We start from the raw sequence: 8,863 nt of genomic DNA, 5'->3' as shown, positions 1-8,863 counted from the left end.
ACACCTCTATCTCTAAACATGTGGACATATTTTTCGATTTCGGCTTTTCGCTTGAGGACAAGCGAGGTCTAAGCTTGGGGGAGTTGATACGTCCATTTTGCATCATGCTTTTATATCGATATTTATTGCATTATGGGCTGTTATTACACATTATGTCACAATACTTATGCCTATTCTCTCTTATTTTACAAGGTTTACATAAAGAGGGAGAATGCCGGCAGCTGGGATTCTGGGCTAGAAAAAGAGCAAATATTAGAGACCTATTCTGCGCAGCTCCAAAAGTCCTGAAACTCCACAAAAGACGTTTTCCAAATATATAAAAAATACTGAGAGCAAGAACTTCACCAGGGGGGGCACACCCTGCCCACGAGGGTGGGGGCGCGCCCCCCTACCTCATGGGCCCCCTGGTGGCCCTCCGTTGACCATCTTCTGCTATATGAAGTCTTTCAATGGGAAAAAATAACAAGCCATCTTCTTGGACGAAACTCCGCTGCCACGAGGCGGAACCTTGCGGAACCAATCTAGGGCTCTAGCGGAGCTGTTCTGCCGGGGAAACTTCCCTCCCGGAGGGGGAAATCATCGCCATCGTCATCACCAACGCTCCTCTCATCGGGAGAGGGCAATCTCCATCAACATCTTCACCAGCACCATCTCCTCTCAAAACCCTAGTTCATCTCTTGTATCCAATTCTTGTCTCCAAGTCCGGGATTGGTGCTAGTAGGTTGCTAGTAGTGTTAATTACTCCTTGCAGTTGATGCTAGTTGGTTTAATTGGTGGAAGATCATATGTTCAGATCCTATATGCATATTAATACCCCTCTGATTATGAACATGTTTATGCTTTGTGAGTAGTTACGTTTGTTCCTGATGACATGGGAGAAGTCTTGCTATTAGTAGTCATGTGAATTTGGTATTCGTTCGATATTTTGATGAGATGTATGTTGTCTCTCCTCTAGTGGTGTTATGTGTACGTCGACTACATGACACTTCACCATTATTTGGGCCTAGAGGAAGGCATTGGGAAGTAATAAGTAGATGATGGGTTGCTAGAGTGACAGAAGCTTAAACCCTAGTTTATGTATTGCTTTGTAAGGGGCTGATTTGGATCCATATGTTTCATGCTATGGTTAGGTTTACCTTAATACTTTTGTTGTAGTTGCGTATGCTTGCAATAGAGGTTAATCATAAGTGGGATGCTTGTCCAAGTAAGGGCAGCACCCAAGCACCGGTCCACCCACATACCAAATTATCAAAGTACCTAACGTGAATCATATGAACGTGATGAAAACTAGCTTGACAATATTCCCATGTGTCCTCGGGAGCGCTTTTCTCTATATAAGAGTTTGTCCAGGCTTGTCCTTTGCTACAAAAAGGATTGGGCCACCTTGCTGCACTTTATTTACTTTTGTTACTTGTTGCTCGTTACAAATTATCTTATCACAGAACTATCTGTTACCACTTGTTTCAGTACTTGTAGAGAACACCTTGCTGGAAACCGCTTATCATTTCCTTCTGCTCCTCGTTGGGTTCGACACTCTTACTTATCGAAAGGACTACGATAGATCCCCTATACTTGTGGGTCATCAATATGCAAAGCCACAAGCTTGGGGAAGCTATGTTTGATGAAGATGATATTTTTTGTCCCCCAAGTTTTGATGAGCAAATTTATTATGATGAAAGCATGCCTCCTATTTATGATGATTATATTGATGAAAGTGGATTTGGAGAGGTCATGACTTTATTTAGTGATGAATCCACTATTTCGGAAGAGGTTCCAATTGACTATGAGAACAAAGTTGCTATCTATGATGATTATTGTGATGACATGTATGCTATAAAGGATAATGATAACCATGAAACTTGTCATCATGATTTTAGTTTTCAATTGGATTATGCCTCACATGATAGTTATTTTTTTGAGTTTGCTCCCACTATTCCGAATGAGAAGAATTTTGCTTATGTGGAGAGTAATAAAATTTCTATTCTTGTAGATCATGAAAATAATGCTTTAGGTGCTTGTTATATTGTTGAATTCATTCATGATGCTACTGAAAATTACTATGGGGGAGGAACATATGCTTGTAGGAATTGCAATAATATCAAGTTTCCTCTCTATGTGCTTAAAGTTTTGAAGTTATGCTTGTTTTGCTTTCCTATGCAAGTTGATTCTTGTTCCCACAAGTTGTTTGATCACAAAATCCCTATGCATAGGAAGTGGGTTAGACTTAAATGTGCTAGTCATATTCTTCATGATGCTCTCTTTATGTTTCAATTCTTATCTTTTATGTGAGCATCATTGAAATCATCATGCCTAGCTAGGGGCGTTAAACGATAGCGCTTGTTGGGAGGCAACCCAATTTTATTTTTGTTCTTTGATTTTTTCTCCTGTTTAGTAATAAATAATTTATTTAGCCTCTGTTTAGATGTGGATTTATGCTTTTAATTAGTGTTTGTGCCAAGTAGAACTGTTGTGAAGACTTGGGGAAAGTCTTTTTGATCTTGCTGTAAAAAACAGAAACTTTAGCGCTCACGAGAATTGCTGCCATTTTTTATTGGAGAGTGATATTTAGTTAATTATTTTTTCAGATGATTAATAGATAAATTCCTCACGTCCATCAATTTATTTTAGTATTTTTGGGGTTCCAGAAGTTTGCGTTAGTTACAGATTACTTCAGACTGTTCTGTTTTTGACAGATTCTGTTTTTCATGTGTTGTTTGCTTATTTTCATGAATCTATGGCTATTAAAAGAGTTTATAAACCATAGAGAAGTTGTAATACAGTAGGTTTAACACCAATATAAATAAAGAACAAGTTCATTACAGTACCTTGAAGTGGTGTTTTGTTTTCTTTCGCTAACGGAGCTTACGAGTTTTCTGTTAAGTTTTGTGTTGTGAAGTTTTCAAGTTTTGGGTAAAGATTCGATGGACTATGGAATAAGGAGTGGAAAGAGCCTAGGATTGGGGATGCCCAAGGTAATATTCAAGGACAACCAAGAGCCTAAGCTTGGGGCTGCCCCGGAAGGCATCCCCTCTTTCGTCTTCGTTCATCGGTAACTTTACTTGGAGCTATATTTTTATTTACCACATGGTATGTGTTTTGCTTGGAGCGTCATTTTATTTCCTTTTGCTTTGCTTACTGTTTGAATAAAATACCAAGATCTGAAATTATTAAATGTTAGAGAGTCTTCACATAGTTGCATAATTATTCAACTACTCATTGATCTTCACTTATATCTTTCGGAGTAGTTTGTCATTTGCTCTAGTGCTTCACTTATATTTTTTAGTGCACGGCGGTGGTTTTATTTTATAGAAATAATTGATCTCTCATGCTTCACTTATATCATTTTGAGAGTTCTTTAGAAAAATATGGCAATAATAATAATAAAAATCATATAAGTGCATTGAATACTAAGAGAAGTTTGATACTTGATGATTGTTTTGAGATATGGAGATGGTGATATTAGAGTTATGCTAGTTGAGTAGTTGTGAATTTTAGAAATACTTGTGTTGAGGTTTGTGATTCCCGTAGCATGCACGTATGGTGAACCATTATGTGACAAAGTCGGAGCATGATTTATTTATTTATTATCTTCCTTATGAGTGGCGGTCGGGGACGAGCGATGGTCTTTTCCTACCAATCTATCCCCCTAGGAGCATGCATGTAGTACTTTGTTTCGATAACTAATAGATTTTTGCAATAAGTATGTGAGTTCTTTATGACTAATGTTCAGTCCATGGATTATACGCACTCTCACCCTTCTACCATTGCTAGGCTCTCTAGTACCGCACAACTTTCGCCGGTACCATAAACCCACCATTTACCTTCCTCAAAACAGCCACCATACCTACCTATTATGGCATTTCCATAGCCATTCCGAGATATATTGCCATGCAACTTTCCACCGCTCCGTTTATTATGACACGCTTCATCATTGTCATATTTCTTTGCATGATCATGTAGTTGACATCGTATTTGTGGCAAAAGCCACCGTTCATAATTATTTCATACATGTCACTCATGAGTCATTGCACATCTCGGTACACCGCCGGAGGCATTCACATAGAGTCATATTTTATTCTATGTATCGAGTTGTAATTCTTGAGTTGTAAGTAAATAGAAGTCTGATGATCATCATTATTAGGGCATTGTCCCACTGAGTAAAGGATGATGGAGACTATGATTCCCCCACAAGTCGGGATGAGACTCTGGTCGAAAAAAAATAAAAAAGAGGCCAAAAAAGAGAAGGCCCAAAAAAAACAAAAAAATGAGAGAAAAAGAGAGAAGGGGCAATGCTACTATCCTTTTACCACACTTGTGCTTCAAAGTAGCACCATGATCTTCATGATAGAGAGTCTCCTATGTTGTCACTTTCATATACTAGTGGGAATCTTTCATTATAGAACTTGGCTTGTATATTCGAATGACGGGCTTCCTCAAAATGCCCTAGGTCTTCGTGAGCAAGCAAGTTGGATGCACACCCACTTAGTTTCTTTTGTTGAGCTTTCATACACTTATAGCTCTAGTGCATCCGTTGCATGGCAATCCCTACTCACTCACATTGATATCTATTAATGGGCATCTCCATAGCCCTTTGATATGCCTAGTTGATGTGAGACTATTACCCTTTTGTCGTCTCCACAACCACCATTCTATTCCACCTATAGTGCTATATCCATGGCTCACGCTCATGTATTGCGTGAAGATTGAAAAAGTTTGAGAACACCAAAAGTATGAAACAATTTCTTGGCTTTTCATCGGGGTTGTGCATGATTTAAATACTTTGTGTGGTGAAGATGGAGCATAGCCAGACTATATGATTTGGTAGGGATAGCTTTCTTTGGCCATGTTATTTTGAGAAGACATGATTGCTTAGTTAGTATGCTTGAAGTATTATTATTTTTATGTCAATATTAAACTTTTGTCTAGAATCTTATGGATCTGAATATTCTTGCCACAATAAAGAGAATTACATGGATAAATATGTTAGGTAGCATTCCACATCAAAAATTCTGTTTTTATCATTTACCTACTCGAGGACGAGCAGGAATTAAGCTTGGGGATGCTTGATACGTCTCCAACGTATCTATAATTTTTTATTGTTCCATGTTATTATATTATCGGTTTTGGATGTTTATGGGCTTTATTATACACTTTTATATTATTTTTGGGACTAACCTATTAACCGGAGGGCCGACCCAAATTGCGGTTTTCTTGCCTATTTCAGTGTTTCGAAGAAAAGGAATATCAAACAGAGTCCAAACGGAATGAAACCTTCGTGAAAGTTATTTTTGGAACGGAAGCAATCCAGGAGACTTGGAGTTTACGTCAGGAAAGCTTCAAGGTGGCCACGAGGCAGGGAGGCGCGCCTGCCCCCTGGGCGCGCCCCCACCCTCGTGGGCCCCTCATGGCTCCCCTGACCGACTTCTTTCGCCTATATATCAATATACCCTAGAAATACTGAGAAGCAGAATAGATTGGGAGTTCCGCCGCCAGAAGCCTCCGTAGCCACCGAAAACCAATCTAGACCCATTCTGGCACCTTGCTGGAGGGGGGGCATCCCTCTCCGGTGGCCATATTCATCATCCTGGCGCTCTCCATGACAAGGAGGGAGTAGTTCACCCTCGGGGCTGAGGGTATGTACCAGTAGCTATGTGTTAGATCTCTCTCTCTCTCTCTCTCGTGTTCTTGAGGTGGTACGATCTTGATGTATCGCGAGCTTTGCTATCATAGTTGGATCTTATGATGTTTTCCCCCTCTACTCTCTTGTAATGGATTGAGTTTTTCCTTTGAAGTTATCTTATCAGATTGAGTCTTTAAAGATTTGAGAACACTTGATGTATGTCTTGCATGTGCTTATCTGTGGTGACAATGGGATATCACGTGATCCACTTTATGTATGTTTTGGTGATCAACTTGCGAGTTCTGTGACCTCATGAACTTATGCATAGAGGTTGGCACACGTTTTCATCTTGACTCTCCGGTAGAAACTTTGGGGCACTCTTTGAAGTTCTTTGTGTTGGTTGAATAGATGAATCTGAGATTGTGTGATGCATATCGTATAATCATACCCACGGATACTTGAGGTGACATTGGAGTATCTAGGTGACATTAGGGTTTTGGTTGATTTGTGTCTTAAGGTGTTATTCTAGTACGAACTCTATGATAGATTGAACGGAAAGAATAGCTTCATGTTATTTTACTACGGACTCTTGAATAGATCGATCAGAAAGGATAACTTTGAGGTGGTTTCGTACCCTACCATAATCTCTTCGTTTGTTCTCCGCTATTAGTGACTTGGGAGTGAATCTTTGTTGCATGTTGAGGGACAGTTATATGATCCAATTATGTTATTATTGTTGAGAGAACTTGCAGTAGTGAAAGTATGAACCCTAGGCCTTGTTTCAACGCATTGCAATACCGTTTATGCTCACTTTTACCATTAGTTACCTTGTTGTTTTTACAATTTTAGATTACAAAAACCTTTATCTACCATCCATATTGCACTTGTATCACCATCTCTTCGCCGAACTAGTGCACCTATACAATTTACCATTGTATTGGGTGTGTTGGGGACACAAGAGACTCTTTGTTATTTGGTTGCAGGGTTGTTTGAGAGAGACCATCTTCATCCTACGCCTCCCACGGATTGATAAACCTTAGGTCATTCACTTGAGGGAAATTTGCTACTGTCCTACAAACCTCTGCACTTGGAGGCCCAACAATATCTACAAGAAGAAGGTCGTGTAGTAGACATCACCCTTAATATCCCTTAGTTTCCAATAGGACCCTGCTGCCACGGGAGGGTAGGACAAAAGATGCCATGCAAGTTCTTTCCATAAGCATGTATGACTATTTACGGAATACATGCCTACATTATATTGATGAACTGGAGCTAGTGTCGTATCGCCCTAGGTTATAACTGTTTCATGATGAATATCATCCAACAAGTCACCGATCCAATGCCTACGAATTTATCTATTATTGTTCTTGCTAAGTTACTCTTGCTATCGTCACTGTTGCACTCACTACAAAACTATTGCTATCACTGTTACCGTTACCATTGCTACTGTCACTACTATTAAAACTATCATATTGCTTTGCTACTGATCACGTTTCTGTAGATAATTAATCTTCAGGTGTGGTTGAATTGACAACTGAGCTGCTAATACCTTCAAATGCTCTTTGGCTCCCCTTATGTCGAATCTATAAATTTGGGTTGAATACTCTACCCTCAAAAACTGTTGCGATCCCCTATACTTGTGGGTTATCAAGATCTTTTTCTGGAGCCGTTGCTGGGGAGCATAGCTATATTTGTTGAGTCACTTGGGATTATTATCAATTTATCACTATGAGGAATCTGATTGATGCTAAGACTAAGATTTTTCCCTCAAAGACGAGGGGAGGTAAGGAACTGCCATCCAATTCAGCCTTAGATTCACCTTCTGTTATAAGTAAACTTGCAACACCACCACATGCTATCAGTTCAAATATGTCGCAAGTTATTGATGATGCTACTTCTGCTATGGATAATGCTTATGATGATGCTAGTACCTTGCTTGATATTGATGATGTGCCACTTGGTGATTTTTTGATAAACAAATTGCTAGAGTAATACAACATGATGTTGTTGAATCTGATGATGAGCTTGAAACTGAAACTCCTGAAACACCTGCTAGAACTAGCCTTCCTAGATATGAATTTCCTAAGGTACCGGAAGGTTATGTTATGAATGAGGAGACAATTAGAGATATTCTTGCTTGTAGGGATAGAGATGATCTAGAGTAATTACTATGCAAGTATAAAGAAAAATCTCTGAATGCTAGAATGAAATATAATCCTAAGTTTGCTACTTCACCAATCTTTATTGATGATAAGGATTATGAATTCTATGTCGACCCAGAGTTGATTACTTTGGTTGAATCTGATCCTTTCCATGGTTATGAAACTGAAACTGTTGTGGCACATCTTACTAAGTTGAATGACATAGACACCCTTTTTACTCATGATGAGAAGGCTCGCTACTACTTTATTCTCAAATTATTTCTGTTTTCATTAAAGGGTGATGCTAAAGCTTGGCACAATAATCTTGCTCCTGGTTGTGTGTGTAATCCCCAGGATGTGATTCATTACTTCTCTGAAAAATATTTCCCTGCTCATAAGAAACAAGCTGCCTTGGAGAAAATATTTAACTTTGTGCAAATTAAAGAAGAGAGTCTCCCATAAGCTTGGGGGAGGCTTTGCCAGTTACTTAATGCTTTGTATGATCATCCTGTTAAGAAAAATAAAATACTTGATATCTTCTATAATGGACTAACCGATGCTTCTAGGGATTTCCTAGATAGTTGTGCTGGTTGTGTTTTCAGGGAACGAACTATTGGGCAAGCTGAGGAATTATTGTTGGAATATGCCCTAGAGGCAATAATAAAATGGTTATTATTATATTTCCTTGTTCATGATAATTGTCTATTGTTCATGCTATAATTGTGTTATCCGGAAATCGTAATACATGTGTGAATATATAGACCACAACATGTCCCTAGTGAGCCTCTAGTTAACTAGCTCGTTGATCAACAGATAGTCATGGTTTCCTGACTATGGACATTAGATGTCATTGATAACAGGATCACATCATTAGAAGAATGATGTGATGGACAAGACCCAATCTTAAGCATAGCACAAGATCGTGTAGTTCGTCTGCTAGAGCTTTTCTAATGTCAAGTATATTTTCCTTAGACCATGAGATTGTGCAACTCCCGGATACTGTAGGAATACTTTGGGTGTGCCAAACGTCACAACGTAACTGGGTGACTATAAAGGTGCACTACGGGTATCTCCGAAAGTGTCTGTTGGGTTGGCACGAATC

Source organism: Triticum urartu, chromosome 3A (assembly GCF_056163025.1).
Source record: "Triticum urartu cultivar PI428250 chromosome 3A, HENAU_Tu73, whole genome shotgun sequence".
NCBI lineage: Eukaryota > Viridiplantae > Streptophyta > Magnoliopsida > Poales > Poaceae > Triticum > Triticum urartu.
This window is presented reverse-complemented; position numbering follows the sequence as displayed.